The 11,468-nt window shown below is 42.1% G+C and overlaps 1 long non-coding RNA gene across 2 annotated transcripts; it reads left to right on the top strand.

Moving 5' to 3' along the window:
* Positions 1–950: 950 nt before the first annotated feature.
* LOC147102716 (uncharacterized) lies at positions 951–7,987 on the top strand. Of its 2 annotated transcripts, none has more exons than XR_015073177.1 (4): positions 951–1,144; positions 1,482–1,716; positions 2,759–2,863; positions 7,623–7,987. It is a non-coding gene; the product is annotated as an uncharacterized LOC147102716 (long non-coding RNA). The 2 variants fall into 2 exon arrangements; XR_015073178.1 differs by lacking the exon at positions 951–1,144 and adding an exon at positions 1,165–1,311.
* Positions 7,988–11,468: the final 3,481 nt, after the last annotated feature.

Raw genomic sequence — 11,468 nt, 5'->3', positions numbered from 1 at the left:
TCTGTATGGCTCAACTACACTGATGTCAGTTGAACTACTGGAGATACTCAAACATTAACTTTAAAACCATTGTGTGCACACAAGCTCCCTGAAGTGGTTCTGGGAATTTGGATAATTATATCGACGTCATGCCTTGATGATGGCAACCTGTTTTTTTTTGTGGTACAAACCTTTTTCATTTTTGTGATTCAAAGATGATATTTAAAACATAGGCAAAGGAAGAGAATACTTCTACATGGATACATTTATTGTACCAGGGCAAGACAAATTTCACATCTGCTTTCAATACACAAGGTCGAAGAACTCAAGAAAGCTCATTAGCATTTTCAAAAGAGCAAAAGCAGACTAGTTACCTCAGTAGGAATCAAAGTGTATCAAAGGACACAAGGCAATAAACTAATTTTGATCTCCTATCTACTTTGAAACCCATTTCCGATAATAGTCCATTCTCTTAGAGTTCTAACAGTGCAATATGACTCGGGCTTTATTTGTTTATTATGCAGAAATAATATACCATTTCCTTTTTGCTTCAATTAGGCAGTATAATCTACTCCATTCTGTTGTACAGCTGTTTAAATTGCTTTAATTACATGTGTAGCTTTTTAAAAGCTCGAGTTTGACCACATTGATTCCTGTAGAAGCTATTGCTGTTAAGCGTATGAAAGTAATGGTCAATTTATTTGTTAGGTCTATAGTTTTGCAATCTACACTAGCATTGCAGATTCTTGAGGGTTGGAAAACTGATTATACACTCAACAGCAACAAAATGTTATTCTGAAAATAACTAAGCTGGTCTAATAACCTTAGTAAGGCTCAGAGCATATCAAAGGACACAAGGCAATGAACTCATCTCCGTTTCCTAACCAGGTACATAACTTACATAAATTATCTCAAGATCACGATAAAAACTGCCTGTTTACCCTGATAAATGATTTCTCATTTGATAGGTGAATGCTTCCACTCTGGCGTTACATATGACTCAATACTCCTGAAGCATTTGTTAGCATTTGAGCTTCCAGTTGAACATTACCCTGGTAATTGGCAGTAAAGGATGGAAGGCAAGTGTGGAAACAGAAGTCAGAAGTAGATTAAACATCATTAATGGATTAAGTTAGGAAATCCAGGTGGTCAGGAACCACACAAGGTAAGTAAATGTGTAAGTAATTGGACGTGACCTGCAAAGTATTGCCTTACTAATGTTGTTGGCTTGAGCCATTTAAAAAAATATTCTTAATGGAAACGTACTGTTCATCTCTCCTTGCAAATTTATGCCGAGCACTCTGCAATACGATTATAATGAGGATATCGGAGGTAAACTATTTTTGTTAAAATTCTCAATTCATTTAATCACTGGGACATACATTTTAGATGAAATGCCGACAGATAGCCTAATGTAATGCCTTTGTCCCAATTTTGACCTTCAGACAGTGCTGCTCAAATTGTTAGTGTGTATATGTTTTTTGTCCCCCATCCCACTGCAGACACAGAAGCAACAATGTCCCAGGAATTATCCTGGCAATTCCTATGCCTGGGAAACTATGTTGCAGCTATGCAGAGAGGGTGCGTAAGATAACATCAGCGTGAGGCTCCCAGCTGTTGGAATGTCTCCTCACACTGCTACAAGTAACCGTGAAGTTTCCAATTTTATATTTAGAAAAAATAGTATTACTGAAAAGAACTTTACAGCTTTGTGGTCTGCCGATATAAATCCTGGGGGTGAGTGTGTTGGAGTTCTTTGTTCGAAATTTCTAGTTTTGCAAGCCTAATTTTGGTCCAATTAGTCAGGGGATTTATTTTTTACTTTCAGAGTTAAGTCTCTTTTCCTGAAATGTAACTGACTGAACTCATGTGTTAGGAAAGTGCCACGTGAACTAATAATTGGCTTTCTGAATGCTCCATTTAATTGTTTTGTTTCTTCAATGTGTCAGCAAAGAGTCGTGCAAGGCTCTAGCCACAGATCAGTGACTTTAGGCCCCTGAAGTAACCTTAATAATATCCTAGCTTTATTTATAACTTCAAAGCTCAGAAAAATCCCTGGTCATTGTCAACACTGACAAATCACTCCAAACTGAAACAAAATAGGTCATTAAATGCTTTGCAATAAAAACATGAAGGCCAGCCTCTTGGATGGCGTAAGAAAATAAAAACAAGGTCACAGTAACGGAACTGAATTGTACAGAATGAGCTATAAAAGAACCTTGTATTTAATTGGTGTTTTATTGTGATTTGCCAGCCTTCACTTTAACTAACAACTTGATGGGACAATATCTTTATCTGTCTGATTCCAATTCAAGGCTATGACTTCAATTATCCGTGATGAATATTTCTTGAACTGTGGGTTCTTGTTATCAAAGTATGCCACATAATTCTAGTCACTTATGATTAATTCAGGGTTTCATGCTGCATAATTAGCACATACATTCTTCAACAAAATGGCAGATCCACATGCCTAAAGAGTGAAAATGCAGTGCACAATGTTATCTAATCTTATTTTAACTACTTCCTTTATAAGGGAGATGATATAGAATAATGTTGCAGAACTTGATGCATTTTATAAAGTGCTTGAATATTTTAACTGAATGGTAATTTATGACTACATTTGGTATTCAGTTAGTTGGAAGGACAATGATGAAAATGCAGAGACAATACTAAGGGTTATATCATTTCTATCTCCCTAGAATGATTCAATGATTCACTGCATTTCCATTTGCAAAATTCATTGTGTTTATTTTAAAGTTGACATATCTTTGCTCTGCAGTAAATCTGTTTATACAGACTACTATTGCCACATAAATTGGCCATCGAAAGCATGCCACGAACTCAAAAGGGGCCAAACATGGAGATACTGAAAATGCTGGTGATCGTATGAATTTGTAATTTTCATTACAGTATTTTTATAGTTTTTTTTAAGATAAACATATTTGAAACTATTCAAAAACTTCATTCTGAAAGTCAACAGACTCCAACACTGTTTCATATACAATAGCAAAATACAATACTGCGGATGCTGGAAATCTGAAATATCAACAGTAAACGCTGGAAATACTCAGCAGGCCAGGCAGCATCTGTGGAGAGAGAAACAGAGTTAACATTTCAGGTCTGGGACCCTTCATCAGAACTGGAAAAAGCTGGAAATGTAACAGATTTGAAGCAGGTGCAGAGACGGGGGGGGGGGGGGAAGGAATTGAAAGAACATACTGTGAAAATGTTGCAAATGGGAATGGCAAAATCATACTGCATGAAAAATGGGGGCAGGGATTATTATCTGAAATTGTTGAACTCTATGTTGAGTCCGGCAAGCTGTAAAGTGCCCAATCGAAAGATGAGGTGCTGTTCCTCAAGCTTACGTTGAGCTTCATTAGAACAATGTAATAGGCCGAGGACAGAGAGATCAGAGTGGGAGTGAAGCGGAGAATTAAAGTGACAGGTGACCGGAAGCTCAGGGTCACCCTTACGGACTGAACGGGGGTGTTCTGCAAAGCGGTCGCCCAATCTGCGTTTGGTCTCCCCAATGTAGAGGAGACTGCATCGTGAGCAGCGAATCCAGTATATTAAATTGCAAGAAGTACAAGTAAATCGCTGTTTCACCTGGAAGGGGTGTTTGGGGCCCTGGACAGTGGGAAGGGAGGAGGTAAAAGGGCATGTGTTGCATCTCCTGCGCTTGCACAGGAAGGTGCCAGGTGAAGGAGAAGGGCTGTTGGGGGTGATTGAGGAGTGGACCAGGGTATCGCGGAGGGAGCAGTCCCTTCGGAATGCTGAAAGTGGAGGTGAGGGGAAGATGTGTTTAGTGGTGGGATCACGTTGGAGGTGGTGGAAATGGTGGAGGATGATCCGTTGAATGTGAAGGCTGGTGGGGTGAAAGGTGAGGACAAGGGGAACCCTATCATGGTTCTGGGAGGGAGGGGAAGGGGTGAGAGCAGAAGTGCGGGAAATAAAATGGACATGGTCAAGGGCCGTGTCAACCACAGTAGAGGGGAATCCTCGGTTGAGGAAAAAGGAAGACATGTCGGAAGCACTGGTATGGAAGGTGGCATCGTCAGAACAGACGCGGCGGAGACGGAGAATGGAATAGAGTCCTTACAGGAAGCGGGGTGGGAGGAAGTGTAGTCCAGGTAGCTGTGGGAGTCGGTGGGCTTGTAGTGGATGTTTGTCGAAAGCCAATCACCAGAAATGGAGACGGAGAAGTCAAGGAAGGGAAGGGAAGAGTCGGAGATGGACCATGTGAAGGTGAGGGAAGGGTGGAAATTGGAAGTAAAGTGAATGAACTTATCTAGTTCAGGGCGCGAGCAGGAAACGGCACCAATACAGTCATCGATGTACCGGAAAAAGAGGTGAGGGAGGGGACCTGAGTAGGACTGGAACAAAGAATGTTCCACATATCCCATGAACAGGCAGGCAGAAACATTAACTCTGTTTCTCTCTCCACGGATGCTGCCTGGCCTGCTGAGTATTTCCAGCATTTACTGTTTCATATACACTTGATTTGTAACCCAGAATTTTTAATTTACACATGAGAAAGTTGGGGATGATGTTCCTGGATTTCCTCTGTGCAGGTCTTGCCTGGCCATAGCTTTCCTAACGATAGCCACATGGGAGAGCAGGCAACTTGCTCTTAGATCTCCACCAATGCCACTCCGTCACAGGTCTGGGGTTACTTTTACCCTTTTTACTTGTGATATTTTTGGCTCGTGTGCTTCTTCTCTCCCCCTGTATAAAACACATTGCGATCCTTTCTGGATTCCGTATTCAATTGCTGTAAAGTGCTTTGGGATGTCCTGAGGTTGTCAAAGGCGCTACATAAATCCAAGTTCTTTCTTTATAAGCACTACATTGGCACAAGTTGCTGTTGTTGTTCAGTCTACTTTCATAAGTGGGCCCTGGCTCCCTACATACTCAGCAGTGCTTTTACGCGATGGGATATCTAGATAAATTGCATAGTAAGCCCGAGTTGAATGACTTGGCTCTTCCCCTGTGATAAATCAAACAATCATTGCTACAATGCAGCAAGTTAAACTGGAATGTGATTTCTGTGACTGAAGCCATTTTTAAAAATCTCATTATGTATCATGACTGAAGTAAAGAAGCTGATACCAAGATAAATCTTAGACAAAAAGTCTTCATTAAGGTCACACCCCACCAATGCCACTCTTCAACTGGACACCAGGAGAACAGAGAACTAGATGCATTTCCAGAGAAAGAAGGGATTCAGAGATATGGTGAGAAGAAAGACAAGTGGGGTTCATCTAAAAAAAAAATCTTCCATTCTTATGGCCCAACATGTCTTTTTCAGATTGCCCCTTCCCTGTGGGCAGGCACTAAGCAGAGGCCAGTAATGTGACCATGACTGGAAATTTAACAGGGAGGCAAAGAAAACAGGTCTCTCTACTCCATGGTGCCATTGCTGTCCCACTGCAGAATAAGCTAGAAATTCTTGACAACAATGCCCTTTTAAAACATAAGGTGCAACAGAGGAGGCTGAGGTGTATAAAATTATGAGGGGCCTAGATAGAGTGGACAGAAAGGACCTATTTCCCTTAGCAGAGGGGTCAACAACCAGGGGGCATAGATTTAAAGTAATTGGTAGGAGAACTAGAGGGGATTTGAGGGGAAATATCTTCACCCAGAGGGTGGTGGGGGTCTGGAACTCACTGCCTGAAAGGGGAGAAAGCAGGGACAGGGTACTGAATTTGGATGATCAGCCATGATCTCATTCTGTGTATATACTTTTGAGAAACAAAAAAAAAATTGAACAATTCACCAATACAGCTATAATTAGGACTGGATCAATATGATGTTGGACAACCTGGTAGCATGTTGTCATTTTCTGTCTAGCACTTTTCAGTGTTCACTTCTCCATTCATTCTAACAGTTACTAGTAGGAGTGTAATATATTAATGTACTAGTTTATTGAATAATGACTAGATTGCGGATATACTGTCAGCAGACCATTAAATAAAGGGGTCAGCAATAAACTATACAAGTATAGCAACCTGGTACAGCACTTGCCTCCCAGTCAAAGGTCAGAGATTTAAATCCCAAAGCTATCTATCATTTGAGTCCATCTGCTTCAATAAGATGAGTTACTTCAGCTCTCAGCAGACCTGCTAAGTGAAGTATTGCACCCAGTGACAGGAATGTTTGAGAACAAGAGGGACAAAATAATCTAGCCAACTATATATTTGTAGAACTATTCATGGCAAAGGAAGTAGTACTAAGGGAATCTGGAATGTGTCTCCTGGAGGAAATGTAAAAATTAAATATAAATCAGGATGTCTTTTCTGCAGATAATTTTGTTACAGTCATAACGTTTGTGGTTTTATTCTACAGGAGAATATCACTGGGGTCTCTAAAGGGAAGAGGTTAATCTAGGGAATCATCCCTTGTTTGTACATTTATTTCAAGAGTTAAGGATATTTTTTAAAAAAGCATTGACTTTGTCTTACCTGATCTGCATAAATTGATCCTTTCTGTGCCTGAGATCATGGAGTAACAATGATGATAATATCTATGCCGGAAAGGCTTGTGTGGCATCAGAGGCTGCAGAGAAAATTTGGATTATAACATTGTACTGTACAAGTCTGTAGAATAAGAATTCTAAGTAAGGGGGTCTGCCTGGTGCAGTGGGTTTGCAAATTGTCTTGATTGCCTCTGGAGTTTGAATCAACTACAACGTGCAATTATTTAGCACCTTTAACATAGAAAAACATCCCATAGAGCATCGTAGAATGCAGACCAGAATTATAGGATTAAAGTCTCCTCTCTGCTGAGATTTACATCTTACCTCACCACTATTTAACACTCAAAGAGATGATAAAAATGACTAGTGTGAGAAATAGAAATAACATGCCATTCAGTTGATGTACTTTTATGAAGTTGGGGTTAAGACACATATTTGGAATTAAGTAGAGGGAGCTTTACACTGGATCTGGCCCACGCTTTTCTTGACCCAGGAGTACTCAATGTCAACACTGGGTGCCAAAGGGTGTTTTCTTCCCTAGCACTGACATCGCTCACCTTCTAAGTGAATGAAAAGAGCTTGTTATACGAATCTTGACATGTTACTTACCGTTCTGATGACGGTAATGGTTAGAGCCAAGCAAATAGCAATCTGGCTTCCTGAAAGGTCTATACAATCACTTCAGAGATATTTGCCTTTTCTCTTTGGCTGCAAAGTATTTTTCAACACTGCGCGTATTACAGATATATTGCAGCGTATTTATCAACATTCGAAATATTACAGATTTATTGGCAAACATAGAGTTTGTTTACTTTTACTGCAGAGATACATAAAAATAGGTTACTCGCTTTAACGAAACTGGCAAGTTTCGAACTAAAGAATAACATTCTTCTGGCCTGTGTTGTATCTCTGGCAAAGAGCCCTGACTGAATATTTTAGTTGAAAATTTGTTCTGGTTTGCCCACCTGAAAATAACCACATACAAGCCTTTGACATAATTGATTGATCGCACAATTTCGCTCCCTTGTTGACAACAATAGGCTTATTTAAACCGAACAGTGAAGTCATTCCACTTAATTCCAGTAGATCAGGAGAGTTTGGACTCTGTAGCTGAAATGCAAGGTTGCCAAAGCAAAATTATTACAATGCCTCTCTCTTTTCCTAGTTATGCAGGAGAGCTCAAATTTACGCAAGCAGATTTCAGCCATGCAGAGAACAGCATCACGTCAGGTCTGAGCTTCGCTCCATTTAAACTGAAACAGTGATTTGGGGAATTCAGACAGCGTGACCATCATAATGGTGACACAACATTGCCACTCTTATTTCTTGCTATTGACTGGATATTCTACTGTAACTACTCTGAGAATATTCCAGTCCCTGTTATATGTTCTGGGTGAACCATTATTGTTAAATAGCACCTTTTGACTTTGTGGGCATTTGTGGAGGTTAATTGTGTGATAGCAAGATTGCAATGCATGTACATTCTTCAACTGTTCAATTATCAAAGTCAATGAAATGCCATTATCCTGATTTCCAGCACTGCTTTTATACTTCATGATAATGTATCCCAGTCTTTGGAAAGAAACTTGACTTCTCCTTTTTACTGAGGGCGACAAGAGCAGATTCGAGGCTTGGTTGAGTGAGCTCCACCATGGGTTAAGAGTCTGCCAACGGGGATCATGCAGCAATCACTCTCAACCCATTAGTAAGCACCACATACCAGAGGAGTGGAGGAAAGAGGTTCTTGTTATTATACCTAGAAATGTTTATTGGTTTTCAAATTATTAGTTTTCAGCCATGTAAAAAATATTAACACAAATTATTAATTAAAAATTCTAAAGGAGATACCTTGGAACGTTTTCATGTCATAATAAACTCTTGAAATATTTAACTGCTTCTTTAACACAAAAGGCAATGGGCAGATGATAAATTCAGTCATAAGGAGCTCTAGAGAAATGCTAATGTATATTTAATATTCTTCTCATTTCATTTAAAAGCAAAATGTTTGCTTTACTCTTTTTTCATCTACTTGTTCTATAAACCTACACTTTGAAAGGGTATTAAAGCTTTTTGATTCATAATATCAAGTAACAATTGTATTTGAAATACCAAATCAATTTCAGTTTTCCAAGTTATTTCTCTAATCTGCTGTAGGTTTGATCATGTTCTTTTCATAAACTTTCCTGTAGATAACAAGAGATTATAATTGTACGTGACTGCAACACTTTCTTTGAAACCCAAGATTTCATAATCTGCATTAATATGTCGGCTGAGAGATTCATTCTGATTTGAGTTGCTGTATTAAGGCCCAAGTCAGTTATAATATTTTCTCAAAGTTTGTTCTCAAACTAGAAATGCTGACATTTCTCATTTTCCTTTGTACTTGTCTCATCCCTTTTTAAGGATGATTTTTCAGTAGTCAAAACGTCAAAACTCTTGAAATAACAGTAAAACTTATTAATTAAACACCCCATGACTAGAAAAAATATTCTTTTTATCCAATTAATCCAACTAAAGAGACACCGTACAACACATAAGATATCTGTAGCTAACCTTCCCTTTCCTCTTCAATGTCCTTGAACGTATTGTCGCCTCCGATATCACTAACATCTCTCCTGGAACTCCATTTGAAACCCTCCAATCAGGTTTCTGTCCCTCTCACAGCACCAAAATTCTTCTAACCAAAGTCATTAACAAGCGTCACTGCTACTGTGACTGTGGTGCATTGTAACTCCTTGACATCCCTGCAGTCTTTGACATGGTCAATCATACCATCCTTCTCCACTGCCTCTCCTCCATTGTCCAGCTTGATGAAACTGCCCTCACTTGGTTGCAACTGTTTCCTATTCAATCATAGCCACCTTCGCAGAGTCACCTCAGGAGTCCATCAAGGATTCATCCTTGACCCGCCTTTTCCTAAGTTTCAAGCTGATCCTGGGCAAAATCATCCACAGAAGTGGGGGACAGCTTCCACATGTATGCTGATAAAATCCAGCTTTACCCCTCCACCATCTCTCTGAACTCCTGCACTGGCTCTGTACTATTACATAGAAACATAGAAGATAGGATCAGGAGTAGGCCATTTGGCCCCTCGAGCCTGCTCCGCCATTCAATGCGATCATGGCTGATCATCCAAATTCAGTACCCGTCCCTGCTTTCTCCCCATATCCCTTGATCCCCTGCTTGTCTGACATCCAGTATTGGATGAGCCGTAACTTCAACAACAACAACAACTTGTATTTATATAGCACCTTTAAAGTAGTAAAACGTCCCAAGGCACTTCACAGAAGTATTATAAGACAAAGAATTTGACACCGAGCCACATAAGGTGAAATTAGGGCAGATGATAATTAGGGCAGGTGAATGGTGGGTTTTAAGGAGCATCTTAAAGGAGGAAAGAGAGGTAGTGAGGCGGACAGGCTTAGGCAGGGAATTCCAGAGCTTAGGGCCTAGGCAACAGAAGGCACGGCCACTAATGGTTGAGCGATTATAATCAGGGATGCTCAAGAGAGCAGAATTAGAGGAGTGCAGATATCTCGGGGGGGGGGGGGGGCTGGAGGAGATTACAGAGGTAGGGAGGGGCGAGGCCATGGAGGGATTTAAAAACAAGGATGAGAATTCTGAAATTGAGGCATTGCTTAACCAGGAGCCAAAGTAGGTCAGTGAACACAGGGGTGATGGGTGAACTGGACTTGGTGTGAGTTAGGACACGGGCAGCCGAGTTTTGGATGACCTCAGGTTTACGTAGGGTAGAATGTGGGAGGCCAGCCAGGAGTGCATTGGAATAGTCAAATCTAGGAGGTAACAAAGGCATGAATGAGGGTTTCAGCAGCGGATGAGCTGAGGCGGGGTGGAGACTGGCGATGTTACGAAGGTGGAAATAGGTGGTCTTAGTTATGCTGCGGATATGTGGTTGGAAGCTCATTTCAGGGTCAAATATGACACCAAGGTTGTGAACAGTGTGGTTCAGCCTCAGACAGATGTTAGGGAGAGGGATGGAATCAGTGGCTAGGGAACGGAGTTTGTATTGGGGATCAAAAACAATGGCTTCGGTCTTCCCAATATTTAAGTGGAGAAAATTTCTGCTCATCCAGAACTGGCTGTTGGACAAGCAGCCTGACAATTTAGAGATGGAGGAGTGGTCAAGAGAAGTGGTGGTGAGGTAGAGCTGGGTGTTGTCACCGTACATGTGGAAACGTCCTCCAGCTAAACAATGGGAAGACCGAAGCCGTCACTTTTGGTCCCCAGCAAAAACTCTATGGCCTAGAAATTGGGTTGGGGCGCCAAAGTGGCGCAAAAGTCGCCTGAGCGCAGGATTTAGCGCAGCGTTCAAGGCTTTAGCCATCGTCAGATATTCCATTTCATTGCCCCTCGAGGGACACGGGGCGAGGCTCGAGGCGCTCCGTGTCCCTCTTAGGGCGCTGAAACTGAATATCGCAGCGCAATGTGCCGCAGCGCCACACGCTGCGGCACGGCACGCTGCGGTACTGCAGGCCTTCCTCCCACTGTTAAGGGGGAGGGGCCTGCAACAGCGCGATCCCCGCTCGCGAGTGCCGGCAAACGAGCCCGGCACCAAGGAGAAGTGCCGGGCTCTCGGGAAACAACCGGGGGGGTTAGGAGGCCGGGGACAGAGGTGCTGGCAGGCAGCTGCCAAAAAAGGCGGCCGCCCCGCACCTCCACCTTAACTTGCGCCGCTGCCAGCACAGTAAGGCCCCGTGAACCGGGCGCGGGTAGCGAACGGCGCAACTGCGGCGTTCGCTACCAAATATCGCGAACGGGGCGCAAATGGGGCGCTGCGCACACCGATGATGTCATCGGTGGCGGCGCAGCGCAAATGGCTAACGCCACCATTAGCACCCCTGCTGAATATCGCGGGAGGCGCAGCCAGTGGCGCTACAGCCACTGCCTGCCTCTTTAGGCGCTAACAGGTGGTGCTACTCACCCAATTTTTCCCCCTATATCTTGACACTGAATCCATCCCCATGCCTTGCTATCCTGAGCTAATTTTCCA

Source organism: Somniosus microcephalus, chromosome 21, assembly GCF_052327205.1.
Source record: "Somniosus microcephalus isolate GS21.2 chromosome 21, FLI_Smic_1.0, whole genome shotgun sequence".
NCBI lineage: Eukaryota > Metazoa > Chordata > Chondrichthyes > Squaliformes > Somniosidae > Somniosus > Somniosus microcephalus.
The sequence above is the reverse complement of the archived record's forward strand: the minus strand, read 5'-3'. Positions and strand labels throughout refer to the sequence as shown.